This window comes from Triturus cristatus, chromosome 11 (assembly GCF_964204655.1).
Source record: "Triturus cristatus chromosome 11, aTriCri1.1, whole genome shotgun sequence".
NCBI lineage: Eukaryota > Metazoa > Chordata > Amphibia > Caudata > Salamandridae > Triturus > Triturus cristatus.
The window spans coordinates 58,089,287-58,105,869 of NC_140594.1; the positions used below are offsets into that span (position 1 = coordinate 58,089,287).

A 16,583-nucleotide genomic window follows, 5' to 3' on the forward strand; every position below is an offset into this window, starting at 1 on the left:
CGAAGGGGCTGAAGCCCAGGGATTTCTGTGGTACCTCCCGATAGGCGAACAGGAGGCAGGGCAGCAGGACATCCCATCTCCTCCTCAGGGGCTCTTCCAGGCCCTTGATCATCCCCTTCAGGGTTCTGTTGAACCGCTCGACCAGTCCGTTCCCCTGGGGGTGGTAAGGGGTGGTGAATTTATAGGTGACCCCACATTGTTGCCAGAGGGATCTCATGTACTTTGAAATAAAGTTCGTACCCCTGTCGCTCACCACTTCTCGGGGGAACCCCACCCTGGAGAAGATGCCCATCAGGGCCCGACTCACCACTGGAGCTGTCACGGTGCGGAGTGGGATGGCCTCGGGGTATCGGGTGGCGTGGTCGACCAGTACCAGGATGAAGCGGTGTCCCAGGGCGGTTCGGGGGTCGAGGGGCCCCACGATGTCGATCCCCACTCGTTCGAACGGGGTGTTGACGGTTGGAAATGGTTGTAGGGGGGCTTTCACTCGACCCCCAGTCTTCCCGCTAGCTTGGCAGGTCGGGCAGGACCGGCAGTGATGGTCCACGTCTCTTCTCATTCGGGGCCAATAGAAATGGGTCACTAGGCGGCTGTACGTCTTGTCCCGCCCGAGGTGTCCGGCGAGGGGCACGTCATGTGCCAGGTTCAGGAGGAACTCTCGAAATCGGAGGGGGACCACCAACACCCGGCCGGCCCCTAGTTCGGCGACTTTCTGCTCGCTATACAATAAGTCATTGTCCCAATAGACCCAGTGGGTTCCCGTGGGGTCCCCCGCAGCCTGGGCGGCCGCTTGCTGTCAGGCCCCCTCGAGGGATGGGCAGGCCTTCTGCTCTTGCTGGAATTGTTCGCGGGTGGGGCCCCCGTCGTGGCGCCACTGGGCCAGCTCAGGGATCTCGCTGAGGGAGGCGGCCTCGTCGGTAGAAAGTTCGGATGGCCCAGCCTCCTCGTCAGGTTCCTCCGTGCCGGAGGAGGGTGATAGTTCGGGGCCCGTCGGCTTGTCGGGGGCCGTGGCAGCGGCTGGTTGGGCGGTCATGGACCAGGTGGTGGCGCAGGCCCACTCGGGCAGTCCTAGCATCCCCAGATGCTCTCGGCGTTCCACCTGGGCCCAGGGGGAGCTCTCTAGGTCATTCCCCAGGAGGCAGTCCACTGGGGCGTCGTCGCGGACAGTCACTTTTAGGGTGCCGGACACTCCTCCCCACTCGAAGGGGATCCTGGCCATCCGGCACATGCTCTCGGTGTTGTCCGCGGTCCGGACAGGGCATAGGACATTCGGCAGGATTTGTTCGGGGGTCACCAGGTGGCAGCGGACAGCGGTCACACTGGCCCCAGTGTCCCGGAGGGCCTCGGCCCGTCGTCCATTGATGGTGACCCACTGTTGGTACTTCTGGGTGTTGCTTGGGATGGCAGCTCGGGGCACCATTTCTCGGGAGCCCAGGCATACAAGCGACATGGCAGCTGGTTCCCACTCGGGGGACCCGCCATCGTGGTTTTCCTCCTCGTCTTCTCCCTCCCCCAGGGCTGCGGCGGCTATTTGCCGGGGAGGGGGCCCAGCGGTCCCGTTCCGTCAGTTCACGGGGCAGGCCGGGTCGCTCGCATAGTGGCCGGTCTGCTGGCAGCCGAAGCAGGTCACTGTCGGTCGTGGTCCAGGCCGTGCGATAGGAGTCCCCCTTCGGCCCAGGGTCGGGGACGTGTGGTTGGTGGCTTGGCCTCGTGGCGGGCTTCTGGGCGGCCCGGCTGGGAATTCTCGACTGCGGTGGGACCCCCCTCCTCCGCCTCGCTGGCGGGGAGGTCCCGTGGTACTCCGTTGGTAGTCTCCCACGGGGTTCCGGGGGACCCGGGTGTTGACCCATCGGTCTGCTTCGGCAGCGAGCTTCCGGGGCTCGGTCAGTTTACTGTCCAGGAGGTGTTGCCTTAGTTCAACAAAGCAGTTATTGGCGAGGTGCTCCCAGACAATGAGGTCGAACAGTTCATTGTATGAGGTGACCTTGCTTCCTTTTATCCATCCTTCCAATGCTCGGCTGAAGAAGTCCACGTATTCGACCCACGTGGTACCGGGGAGCTTCTTGCAGTCCCCGAAGCGCTGCCGGTACGTCTCGGCTGATAGTCCGTAGCGTGTGAGTAGGGCTTCTTTCATGTGGTCGTATGATGTCATCACCGCGTCGGGGAGTTGCAGCAGGGTATCCCGGCCCTCGCTGAGGAACCTCCCCCATAGGCCGGCACCCCAATCATTCCGGGGTACCCGATGGGAGGTCATGGCTACTTCGTACGCTCGGAACCATTGCTGGATGTTGTCATTTTTATAGTACTCCTTGACGACATCCTTGGGGATGTGAACCTTTGGCTCGGTCAGTGGCAGAGCGTCCCGGGCTCCGGGGGTGCTGGTCTCCCCCGTTTTAGCTTTTAGTTCAAGTTCCTTGAGGCTCCTCTCGTGCTCGAGGGTTAGCCGTCTCTCCTCTAGTTCCCGATGCCGTTTCTTTTCCTCTTGCAGCCGTAGTTGCTCCAAGGCTATTTTCTTCTCCGCCAGTAGGAGCTCACCGTCCAGCCGGAGTCGGGCGAGGTCCATTTCGTGTGTCCGGACCCTCTCCCGTTCTCGCATTTCTTCGTGGGAAAGGCTGGTTTCTGGGACGGTTCGCCCCCCATCTGTCGGGGTTGGGGTTGGCAGGTTTCCGTCCCGGGCCGAGGTCCCTTCGGCTCGGGGTGGAGTGGTCTCGGGTTCTGCCCAGGCTTTCAGGGCTTTCTGCATTTCTTCCTTGGTGCCCAATCCTGTGGTTGGGATCCCTTTGTCCTTGCAGAATTGTTTCAGTTCTTTGTGGGTGTATTCTTTCAACCTTTCCGGCTGGAAGGTTGCGGCCACGGTTGCCTCTTGGCCGTCCATGGTTCCCTTTTCTTTCCGTCTGGTTAGGTAGTGGGTGCATTACTTGCCTGTACGATTGCGTCTGGCTCGGATCCTGTCGCTGGCCACCAAATGTTGGAGGGAGGACCACCGGGGAGTCGGGGAGACTACTCCGGGGCACCTTCCTACCGCAAAGGTATAGCCGAGCGCCGCTGAGTAGCCCCCTAGGGGAGGTCCTTCTCCTATGATCGTACTAGGCCCAGTAATACCACCACACAGGACTCCGTATCAGTTGCTTAACTTGGTTCTTTATCAATAGTAGTACGTTCAATATTTACAGTGGGATCGAGGGATCCAGTAAGAGTCTCAATGTCTTTAGAGGGGTAAGGTAGCGGGACAGTCTTAGTACCAGCCAGGTACGGGAAGGCTCTGCGCCAGACCTTGAGTGCTGGTCTCGGAGCGGCTCGGACGTGGAGAGCCGCGACGGCGTCTGCAGGGCTCGGGTGGTAGTTCCGCTTGGGTCGAGCCGCGACACAGTCAGCAGGGCTCCGGTGGTAGGTCCGCTTCGGTCGAGCCGCGACGAGGTCAGCTGGGCTCTGATGGTAAGGTTCAACAAGGTCGGGCCGCGACAGCGTCAGCAGGGCCCCAAAGGTTCGTGAAGGTCTTTAAGCACGGTGGAGCCGCAACGTTGTCAGCAGGGCTCAGAGTGAGGGTTCAGGATGAGTCTTCTTCCGTAGGGTCAGCCGCGATCCGATCAGCAGGGCTCTTGACTCCAGGATACAACTGTTGTCCTGTTGTCGGGTCGCCCCAGATATAGGACTGGAGCCCTTTGATGTCCGGACCCTTGTGCCCGGAGGGGGCGGAGAGGCCGGGTAGGGAGCGGCCAGACGCCCAGCAGGAGAGGCGCCAGGCCCCAGAGAGCTGTGGGGCGATCGCACCTAGGTGTGGAAGGACGGTTGGGGGTCCCATCGATACTGCCCTCCGCCGGGAGTGGGAAGGGTTCACGTGGTATGCCCCGAGCCAGGGGTTGGCGCCTTGATGTCGGGCCTCGCTGGGACAGAGGCCGGGTGAAGCGGGGTCACGCAGGTGGTCACGTGGAGTGACGTATAATCCAAAATGGAGGAGCCCCGAGGTGCATGGGACCTCGTGCGGCTTAGCGAGGGGGAACAGGACCACGCCACGAGGCCGGCTCCCACACTACTGCCGGTAGTAAGGCAGCCTATACTGCTCTACACCAGGCATCATTACTACTGCTGGTAGTGAGGCAGCCCCCACTGCTCTACACCAGGCATCGTTACTGCTGCTAGTGGTAAGGCAGCCTACACTGCTCTACACCAGGCATCGTTACTACTGCTAGTGGTAAGGCAGCCTACACTGCTCTACACCAGGCATAATTACTACTGCTGGTAGTAAGGCAGCCTACACTGCTTTACACCAGGCATCGTTACAACTGCTAGTGGTAAGGCAGCCTACACTGCTCTACACCAGGCATCGTTACTACTGCTGCTGGTAGCGAGGCAGCCTGCCCTGCTCTGCACCAGGCATCGTTACTGCTGGTGGTAGTAAGGCAGCCTACACTGCTCTACACCAGGCATCGTTACTACTGCTAGTGGTAAGGCAGCCTACACTGCTCTACACCAGGCATCGTTACTACTGCTGGTAGTAAGGCAGCCTGCACTGCTCTACACCAAGCATCGTTACTACTGCTGGTAGTAAGGCGTCCTGCACTGCTCTACACCAGGCATCGTTACTACTGCTGGTAGTAAGGCAGCCTGCACTGCTCTACACCAGGCATCGTTACTACTGCTAGTGGTAAGGCAGCCTACACTGCTCTACACCAGGCATCGTTACTACTGCTGGTAGTAAGGTGTCCTGCACTGCTCTACACCAGGCATCGTTACTACTGCTGCTGGTAGTAAGGCAGCCTGCACTGCTCTACACCAGGCATCGTTACTACTGCTAGTGGTAAGGCAGCCTACACTACTCTACACCAGGCATCGTTACTACTGCTGGTAGTGAGGCAGCCTGCCCTGCTCTGCACCAGCCATCGTTACTGCTGGTGGTAGTAAGGCAGCCTACACTGCTCTACACCAGGCATCGTTACTACTGCTAGTGGTAAGGCAGCCTACAGTGCTCTACACCAGGCATCGTTACTACTGCTGGTAGTAAGGCAGCCTACACTGCTTTACACCAGGCATCGTTACTACTGCTAGTGGTAAGGCAGCCTACACTGCTCTACACCAGGCATCGTTACTACTGCTGGTAGTAAGGCAGCCTGCACCGCTCTACACCAGGCTTCGTTACTACTGCTAGTGGTAAGGCAGCCTACACTGCTCTACACCAGGCATCATTACTACTGCTGGTTTTGAGGCAGCCTATGCTGCTCTACACCCGGCATTGTTACTACTGCTGGTAGTGAGGCAGCCTACACTGCTCTACACCAGGCATCATTACTGCTGCTGGTTTTGAGGCAGCCTACGCTGCTCTACACCAGGCATTGTTTCTACTGCTGGTAGTAAGGCAGCCTGCACTGCTCTACACCAGGCATCGTTACTACTGCTAGTGGTAAGGCAGCCTACACTGCTCTACACCAGGCATTGTTACTGCTGCTGGTAGCGAGGCAGCCTACCCTGCTCTGCACCAGGCATCATTACTACTGCTAGTGGTAAGGCAGCCTACAGTGCCCTACACCCGGCATCATTACTACTGCTGGTTTTGAGGCAGCCTACGCTGCTCTACACCCGGCATTGTTACTACTGCTGGTAGTAAGGCAGCCTGCACCGCTCTACACCAGGCATCGTTACTACTGCTAGTGGTAAGGCAGCCTACACTGCTCTACACCAGGCATCATTACTACTGCTGGTTTTGAGGCAGCCTACGCTGCTCTACACCCGGCATTGTTACTACTGCTGGTAGTGAGGCAGCCTGCACCGCTCTACACCAGGCATCGTTACTACTGCTGGTGGTAAGGCAGCCTACACTGCTTTACACCAGGCATCGTTACTACTGCTGGTAGTGAGGCAGCCTACACTGCTCTACACCAGGCATCGTTACTACTGCTGGTAGTGAGGCAGCCTACACTGCTCTACACCAGGCATCGTTACTACTGCTGGTGGTAAGGCGGCCTACACTGCTCTACACCAGGCATCGTTACTACTGCTAGTGGTAAGGCAGCCTACACTGCTCTACACCAGGCATCATTACTACTGCTGGTAGTAAGGCAGCCTACACTGCTTTACACCAGGCATCGTTACAACTGCTAGTGGTAAGGCAGCCTACACTGCTCTACACCAGGCATCGTTACTACTGCTGCTGGTAGCGAGGCAGCCTGCCCTGCTCTGCACCAGGCATCGTTACTGCTGGTGGTAGTAAGGCAGCCTACACTGCTCTACACCAGGCATCGTTACTACTGCTAGTGGTAAGGCAGCCTACACTGCTCTACACCAGGCATCGTTACTACTGCTGGTAGTAAGGCAGCCTGCACTGCTCTACACCAAGCATTGTTACTACTGCTGGTAGTAAGGCGTCCTGCACTGCTCTACACCAGGCATCGTTACTACTGCTGGTAGTAAGGCAGCCTGCACTGCTCTACACCAGGCATCGTTACTACTGCTAGTGGTAAGGCAGCCTACACTGCTCTACACCAGGCATCGTTACTACTGCTGGTAGTAAGGTGTCCTGCACTGCTCTACACCAGGCATCGTTACTACTGCTGCTGGTAGTAAGGCAGCCTGCACTGCTCTACACCAGGCATCGTTACTACTGCTAGTGGTAAGGCAGCCTACACTACTCTACACCAGGCATCGTTACTACTGCTGGTAGTGAGGCAGCCTGCCCTGCTCTGCACCAGCCATCGTTACTGCTGGTGGTAGTAAGGCAGCCTACACTGCTCTACACCAGGCATCGTTACTACTGCTAGTGGTAAGGCAGCCTACAGTGCTCTACACCAGGCATCGTTACTACTGCTGGTAGTAAGGCAGCCTACACTGCTTTACACCAGGCATCGTTACTACTGCTAGTGGTAAGGCAGCCTACACTGCTCTACACCAGGCATCGTAACTACTGCTGGTAGTAAGGCAGCCTGCACCGCTCTACACCAGGCTTCGTTACTACTGCTAGTGGTAAGGCAGCCTACACTGCTCTACACCAGGCATCATTACTACTGCTGGTTTTGAGGCAGCCTATGCTGCTCTACACCCGGCATTGTTACTACTGCTGGTAGTGAGGCAGCCTACACTGCTCTACACCAGGCATCATTACTGCTGCTGGTTTTGAGGCAGCCTACGCTGCTCTACACCAGGCATTGTTTCTACTGCTGGTAGTAAGGCAGCCTGCACTGCTCTACACCAGGCATCGTTACTACTGCTAGTGGTAAGGCAGCCTACACTGCTCTACACCAGGCATTGTTACTGCTGCTGGTAGCGAGGCAGCCTACCCTGCTCTGCACCAGGCATCATTACTACTGCTAGTGGTAAGGCAGCCTACAGTGCCCTACACCCGGCATCATTACTACTGCTGGTTTTGAGGCAGCCTACGCTGCTCTACACCCGGCATTGTTACTACTGCTGGTAGTAAGGCAGCCTGCACCGCTCTACACCAGGCATCGTTACTACTGCTAGTGGTAAGGCAGCCTACACTGCTCTACACCAGGCATCATTACTACTGCTGGTTTTGAGGCAGCCTACGCTGCTCTACACCCGGCATTGTTACTACTGCTGGTAGTGAGGCAGCCTGCACCGCTCTACACCAGGCATCGTTACTACTGCTGGTGGTAAGGCAGCCTACACTGCTTTACACCAGGCATCGTTACTACTGCTGGTAGTGAGGCAGCCTACACTGCTCTACACCAGGCATCGTTACTACTGCTGGTAGTGAGGCAGCCTACACTGCTCTACACCAGGCATCGTTACTACTGCTGGTGGTAAGGCGGCCTACACTGCTCTACACCAGGCATCGTTACTACTGCTGGTAGTAAGGCAGCCTACACTGCTCTACACCAGGCATCGTTACTGCTGCTGGTAGTGAGGCAGCCTACACTGCTCTACACCAGGCATCGTTACTACTGCTGGTGGTAAGGCAGCCTACACTGCTCTACACCAGACACCGTTACTACTGCTGGTAGTGAGGCAGCCTACGCTGCTCTACACCCGGCATTGTTACTACTGCTGGTAGTGTGGCAGCCTGCACCGCTCTACACCAGGCATCATTACTACTGCTAGTGGTAAGGCAGCCTGCACTGCTCTACACCAGGCATCGTTACTACTGCTAGTGGTAAGGCAGCCTACAATGCTCTACACCAGGCATTGTTACTGCTGCTGGTAGCGAGGCAGCCTGCACCGCTCTACACCAGGCCTCGTTACTACTGCTAGTGGTAAGGCAGCCTACACTGCTCTACACCAGGCATCATTACTACTGCTGGTAGTGAGGCAACCTACGCTGCTCTACACCCGGCATTGTTACTACTGCTGGTAGTGAGGCAGCCTGCACCGCTCTACACCAGGCATCGTTACTACTGCTAGTGGTAAGGCAGGCTGCACTGCTCTACACCAGGCATCGTTACTACTGCTAGTGGTAAGGCGGCCTACACTGCTCTACACCAGGCATCGTTACTACTGCTGGTAGTAAGGCAGCCTACACTGCTCTACACCAGGCATCATTACTGCTGGTGGTAGTAAGTCAGCCTACACTGCTCTACACCAGGCATCGTTACTACTGCTAGTGGTAAGGCAGCCTACAGTGCCCTACACAAGGCATCGTTACTACTGCTGGTAGTGAGGCAGCCTACACTGCTCTACACCAGGCATCGTTACTGCTGGTGCTAGTAAGGCAGCCTACACTGCTCTACACCAGGCATCATTACTACTGCTAGTGGCAAGGCAGCCTACACTGCTCTACACCAGGCATCATTACTACTGCTGGTAGTAAGGCAGCCTACACTGCTCTACACCAGGCATCGTTACTACTGCTAGTGGTAAGGCAGCCTACACTGCTCTACACTAGGCATCATTAGTACTGCTGATAGTAAGGCAGCCTACACTGCTCTACACCAGGCATCTTTACTACTGCTGCTGGTAGTAAGGCAGCCTGCACTGCTCTACACCAGGCATCGTTACTACTGCTGCTGGTACTAAGGCAGCCTACACTGCTTTACACCAGGCATCGTTAGTACTGCTAGTGGTAATGCAGCCTACACTGCTCTACACCAGGCATCGTTACTGCTGCTGGTAGCGAGGCAGCCTGCCCTGCTCTGCACCAGGCATCGTTACTGCTGGTGGTAGTAAGGCAGCCTACACTGCTCTACACCCGGCATCGTTACTACTGCTAGTGGTAAGGCAGCCTACAGTGCTCTACACCAGGCATCGTTACTACTGCTGGTAGTGAGGCAGCCTACACTGCTCTACACCAGGCATCGTTACTGCTGGTGGTAGTAAGGCAGCCTACACTGCTCTACACCAGGCATCGTTACTACTGCTAGTGCTAAGGCAGCCTACACTGCTCTACACCAGGCATCATTACTACTGCTGGTAGTAAGGCAGCCTACACTGCTCTACATCAGGCATCGTTACTACTGCTAGTGGTAAGGCAGCCTACACTGCTCTACACCAGGCATTGTTACTGCTGCTGGTAGCGAGGTGGCCTACACTGCTCTACACCAGGCATCGTTACTACTGCTAGTGGTAAGGCAGCCTACACTGCTCTACACCAGGCATCATTACTACTGATGGTAGTAAGGCAGCCTACACTGCTCTACACCAGGCATCGTTACTACTGCTAGTGGTAAGGCAGCCTACACTGCTCTACACCAGGCATCATTAGTACTGCTAGTGGTAAGGCAGCCTACACTGCTCTACACCAGGCATCGTTACTACTGCTGGTGGTAAGGCAGCCTACACTGCTCTACACCAGGCATCATTACTACTGCTGGTAGTAAGGCAGCCTACACTGCTTTACACCAGGCATCGTTGCTACTGCTGCTGGTAGCGAGGCAGCCTGACCTGCTCTGCTCTGCACCAGGCATCGTTACTGCTGGTGGTAGTAAGGCAGCCTACACTGCTCTACACCAGGCATCGTTACTACTGCTAGTGGTAAGGCAGCCTACACTGCTCTACACCAGGCATCTTTACTACTGCTGCTGGTAGTAAGGCAGCCTGCACTGCTCTACACCAGGCATCATTACTACTGCTAGTGGTAAGGCAGCCTACACTGCTCTACACCAGGCATCGTTACTACTGCTGGTAGTGAGACAGCCTACACTGCTCTACACCAGGCATCGTTACTGCTGGTGGTAGTAAGGCAGCCTACACTGCTCTACACCAGGCATCGTTACTACTGCTGGTAGTAAGGCAGCCTACACTGCTCTACACCAGGCATCGTTACTACTGCTGGTAGTAAGGCAGCCTGCACCGCTCTACACCAGGCATCGTTACTACTGCCGGTAGTAAGGCAGCCTACACTCCTCTACACCAGGCATCATTACTACTGCTGGTAGTAAGGCAGCCTACACTGCTCTACATCAGGCATCGTTACTACTGCTAGTGGTAAGGCAGCCTACACTGCTCTACACCAGGCATTGTTACTGCTGCTGGTAGCGAGGTGGCCTACACTGCTCTACACCAGGCATCGTTACTACTGCTAGTGGTAAGGCAGCCTACACTGCTCTACACCAGGCATCATTACTACTGATGGTAGTAAGGCAGCCTACACTGCTCTACACCAGGCATCGTTACTACTGCTAGTGGTAAGGCAGCCTACACTGCTCTACACCAGGCATCATTACTACTGCTAGTGGTAAGGCAGCCTACACTGCTCTACACCAGGCATCGTTACTACTGCTGGTGGTAAGGCAGCCTACACTGCTCTACACCAGGCATCATTACTACTGCTGGTAGTAAGGCAGCCTACACTGCTTTACACCAGGCATCGTTAGTACTGCTAGTGGTAAGGCAGCCTACACTGCGCTACACCAGGCATCGTTGCTACTGCTGCTGGTAGCGAGGCAGCCTGACCTGCTCTGCACCAGGCATCGTTACTGCTGGTGGTAGTAAGGCAGCCTACACTGCTCTACACCAGGCATCGTTACTACTGCTAGTGGTAAGGCAGCCTACACTGCTCTACACCAGGCATCTTTACTACTGCTGCTGGTAGTAAGGCAGCCTGCACTGCTCTACACCAGGCATCATTACTACTGCTAGTGGTAAGGCAGCCTACACTGCTCTACACCAGGCAACGTTACTACTGCTGGTAGTGAGACAGCCTACACTGCTCTACACCAGGCATCGTTACTGCTGGTGGTAGTAAGGCAGCCTACACTGCTCTACACCAGGCATCGTTACTACTGCTGGTAGTAAGGCAGCCTACACTGCTCTACACCAGGCATCGTTACTACTGCTGGTAGTAAGGCAGCCTGCACCGCTCTACACCAGGCATCGTTACTACTGCCGGTAGTAAGGCAGCCTACACTGCTCTACACCAGGCATCATTACTACTGCTGGTAGTGAGGCAGCCTCCACTGCTCTACACCAGGCATCGTTACTGCTGCTAGTGGTAAGGCAGCCTACACTGCTCTACACCAGGCATCGTTACTACTGCTAGTGGTAAGGCAGCCTACACTGCTCTACACCAGGCATCGTTACTACTGCTGGTGGTAAGGCAGCCTACACTGCTCTACACCAGGCATCATTACTACTGCTGGTAGTAAGGCAGCCTGCACCGCTCTACACCAGGCATCGTTACTACTGCTAGTGGTAAGGCAGCATACACTGCTCTACACCAGGCATCATTACTACTGCTGGTAGTGAGGCAGCCTACGCTGCTCTACACCCGGCATTGTTACTACTGCTGGTAGTGAGGCAACCTGCACCGCTCTACACCAAGCATCGTTACTACTGCTGGTGGTAAGGCAGCCTACACTGCTCTACACCAGACACCGTTACTACTGCTGGTAGTGAGGCAGCCTACGCTGCTCTACACCCGGCATTGTTACTACTGCTGGTAGTGTGGCAGCCTGCACCGCTCTACACCAGGCATCATTACTACTGCTAGTGGTAAGGCAGCCTGCACTGCTCTACACCAGGCATCGTTACTACTGCTAGTGGTAAGGCAGCCTACAATGCTCTACACCAGGCATTGTTACTGCTGCTGGTAGCGAGGCAGCCTGCACCGCTCTACACCAGGCCTCGTTACTACTGCTAGTGGTAAGGCAGCCTACACTGCTCTACACCAGGCATCATTACTACTGCTGGTAGTGAGGCAACCTACGCTGCTCTACACCCGGCATTGTTACTACTGCTGGTAGTGAGGCAGCCTGCACCGCTCTACACCAGGCATCGTTACTACTGCTAGTGGTAAGGCAGGCTGCACTGCTCTACACCAGGCATCGTTACTACTGCTAGTGGTAAGGCGGCCTACACTGCTCTACACCAGGCATCGTTACTACTGCTGGTAGTAAGGCAGCCTACACTGCTCTACACCAGGCATCATTACTGCTGGTGGTAGTAAGTCAGCCTACACTGCTCTACACCAGGCATCGTTACTACTGCTAGTGGTAAGGCAGCCTACAGTGCCCTACACAAGGCATCGTTACTACTGCTGGTAGTGAGGCAGCCTACACTGCTCTACACCAGGCATCGTTACTGCTGGTGCTAGTAAGGCAGCCTACACTGCTCTACACCAGGCATCATTACTACTGCTAGTGGCAAGGCAGCCTACACTGCTCTACACCAGGCATCATTACTACTGCTGGTAGTAAGGCAGCCTACACTGCTCTACACCAGGCATCGTTACTACTGCTAGTGGTAAGGCAGCCTACACTGCTCTACACTAGGCATCATTAGTACTGCTGATAGTAAGGCAGCCTACACTGCTCTACACCAGGCATCTTTACTACTGCTGCTGGTAGTAAGGCAGCCTGCACTGCTCTACACCAGGCATCGTTACTACTGCTGCTGGTACTAAGGCAGCCTACACTGCTTTACACCAGGCATCGTTAGTACTGCTAGTGGTAATGCAGCCTACACTGCTCTACACCAGGCATCGTTACTGCTGCTGGTAGCGAGGCAGCCTGCCCTGCTCTGCACCAGGCATCGTTACTGCTGGTGGTAGTAAGGCAGCCTACACTGCTCTACACCCGGCATCGTTACTACTGCTAGTGGTAAGGCAGCCTACAGTGCTCTACACCAGGCATCGTTACTACTGCTGGTAGTGAGGCAGCCTACACTGCTCTACACCAGGCATCGTTACTGCTGGTGGTAGTAAGGCAGCCTACACTGCTCTACACCAGGCATCGTTACTACTGCTAGTGCTAAGGCAGCCTACACTGCTCTACACCAGGCATCATTACTACTGCTGGTAGTAAGGCAGCCTACACTGCTCTACATCAGGCATCGTTACTACTGCTAGTGGTAAGGCAGCCTACACTGCTCTACACCAGGCATTGTTACTGCTGCTGGTAGCGAGGTGGCCTACACTGCTCTACACCAGGCATCGTTACTACTGCTAGTGGTAAGGCAGCCTACACTGCTCTACACCAGGCATCATTACTACTGATGGTAGTAAGGCAGCCTACACTGCTCTACACCAGGCATCGTTACTACTGCTAGTGGTAAGGCAGCCTACACTGCTCTACACCAGGCATCATTAGTACTGCTAGTGGTAAGGCAGCCTACACTGCTCTACACCAGGCATCGTTACTACTGCTGGTGGTAAGTCAGCCTACACTGCTCTACACCAGGCATCATTACTACTGCTGGTAGTAAGGCAGCCTACACTGCTTTACACCAGGCATCGTTGCTACTGCTGCTGGTAGCGAGGCAGCCTGACCTGCTCTGCTCTGCACCAGGCATCGTTACTGCTGGTGGTAGTAAGGCAGCCTACACTGCTCTACACCAGGCATCGTTACTACTGCTAGTGGTAAGGCAGCCTACACTGCTCTACACCAGGCATCTTTACTACTGCTGCTGGTAGTAAGGCAGCCTGCACTGCTCTACACCAGGCATCATTACTACTGCTAGTGGTAAGGCAGCCTACACTGCTCTACACCAGGCATCGTTACTACTGCTGGTAGTGAGACAGCCTACACTGCTCTACACCAGGCATCGTTACTGCTGGTGGTAGTAAGGCAGCCTACACTGCTCTACACCAGGCATCGTTACTACTGCTGGTAGTAAGGCAGCCTACACTGCTCTACACCAGGCATCGTTACTACTGCTGGTAGTAAGGCAGCCTGCACCGCTCTACACCAGGCATCGTTACTACTGCCGGTAGTAAGGCAGCCTACACTCCTCTACACCAGGCATCATTACTACTGCTGGTAGTAAGGCAGCCTACACTGCTCTACATCAGGCATCGTTACTACTGCTAGTGGTAAGGCAGCCTACACTGCTCTACACCAGGCATTGTTACTGCTGCTGGTAGCGAGGTGGCCTACACTGCTCTACACCAGGCATCGTTACTACTGCTAGTGGTAAGGCAGCCTACACTGCTCTACACCAGGCATCATTACTACTGATGGTAGTAAGGCAGCCTACACTGCTCTACACCAGGTATCGTTACTACTGCTAGTGGTAAGGCAGCCTACACTGCTCTACACCAGGCATCATTACTACTGCTAGTGGTAAGGCAGCCTACACTGCTCTACACCAGGCATCGTTACTACTGCTGGTGGTAAGGCAGCCTACACTGCTCTACACCAGGCATCATTACTACTGCTGGTAGTAAGGCAGCCTACACTGCTTTACACCAGGCATCGTTAGTACTGCTAGTGGTAAGGCAGCCTACACTGCGCTACACCAGGCATCGTTGCTACTGCTGCTGGTAGCGAGGCAGCCTGACCTGCTCTGCACCAGGCATCGTTACTGCTGGTGGTAGTAAGGCAGCCTACACTGCTCTACACCAGGCATCGTTACTACTGCTAGTGGTAAGGCAGCCTACACTGCTCTACACCAGGCATCTTTACTACTGCTGCTGGTAGTAAGGCAGCCTTCACTGCTCTACACCAGGCATCATTACTACTGCTAGTGGTAAGGCAGCCTACACTGCTCTACACCAGGCAACGTTACTACTGCTGGTAGTGAGACAGCCTACACTGCTCTACACCAGGCATCGTTACTGCTGGTGGTAGTAAGGCAGCCTACACTGCTCTACACCAGGCATCGTTACTACTGCTGGTAGTAAGGCAGCCTACACTGCTCTACACCAGGCATCGTTACTACTGCTGGTAGTAAGGCAGCCTGCACCGCTCTACACCAGGCATCGTTACTACTGCCGGTAGTAAGGCAGCCTACACTGCTCTACACCAGGCATCATTACTACTGCTGGTAGTGAGGCAGCCTCCACTGCTCTACACCAGGCATCGTTACTGCTGCTAGTGGTAAGGCAGCCTACACTGCTCTACACCAGGCATCGTTACTACTGCTAGTGGTAAGGCAGCCTACACTGCTCTACACCAGGCATCGTTACTACTGCTGGTGGTAAGGCAGCCTACACTGCTCTACACCAGGCATCATTACTACTGCTGGTAGTAAGGCAGCTTGCACCGCTCTACACCAGGCATCGTTACTACTGCTAGTGGTAAGGCAGCATACACTGCTCTACACCAGGCATCATTACTACTGCTGGTAGTGAGGCAGCCTACGCTGCTCTACACCCGGCATTGTTACTACTGCTGGTAGTGAGGCAACCTGCACCGCTCTACACCAAGCATCGCTACTACTGCTAGTGGTAAGGCAGCCTGCACTGCTCTACACCAGGCATCATTACTACTGCTAGTGGTAAGGCAGCTTACACTGCTCTACACCAGGCATTGTTACTGCTGCTGGTAGTGAGGCAGCCTACACTGCTCTACACCAGGCATTGTTACTACTGCCGGTAGTAAGGCAGCCTACACTGCTCTACTCCAGGCATCATTACTACTGCTGGTAGTGAGGCAGCCTCCACTGCTCTACACCAGGCATCGTTACTACTGCTAGTGGTAAGGCAGCCTACACTGCTCTACACCAGGCATCGTTACTACTGCTGGTGGTAAGGCAGCCTACACTGCTCTACACCAGGCCTCATTACTACTGCTGGTAGTAAGGCAGCCTACACTGCTTTACACCAGGCATCATTACTACTGCTAGTGGTAAGGCAGCCTACACTGCTCTACACCAGGCATCGTTACTACTGCTGCTGGTAGCGAGGCAGCCTGCCCTGCTCTGCACCAGGCATCGTTACTGCTGGTGGTAGTAAGGCAGCCTACACTGCTCTACACCAGGCATCGTTACTACTGCTAGTGGTAAGGCAGCCTACACTGCTCTACACCAGGCATCGTTACTACTGCTGGTAGTAAGGCAGCCTGCACTGCTCTACACCAGGCATCGTTACTACTGCTGGTAGTAAGGCGTCCTGCACTGCTCTACACCAGGCATCGTTACTACTGCTGGTAGTAAGGCAGCCTGCACTGCTCTACACCAGGCATCGTTACTACTGCTAGTGGTAAGGCAGCCTACACTGCTCTACACCAGGCATCGTTACTACTGCTGGTAGTAAGGTGTCCTGCACTGCTCTACACCAGGCATCGTTACTACTGCTGCTGGTAGTAAGGCAGCCTGCACTGCTCTACACCAGGCATCGTTACTACTGCTAGTGGTAAGGCAGCCTACACTACTCTACACGAGGCATCGTTACTACTGCTGGTAGTGAGGCAGCCTACACTGCTCTACACCACGCATCGTTACTGCTGGTGGTAGTAAGGCAGCCTACACTGCTCTACACC

At 55.3% G+C, this 16,583-nt stretch overlaps 1 protein-coding gene across 2 annotated transcripts in view; it reads left to right on the forward strand.

Moving 5' to 3' along the window:
- Nucleotides 1-16,583, forward strand: part of LOC146783226 (catechol O-methyltransferase-like) — a 265,986-nt gene that overhangs the window by 106,955 nt on the left and 142,448 nt on the right. The window lies entirely within an intron of this gene.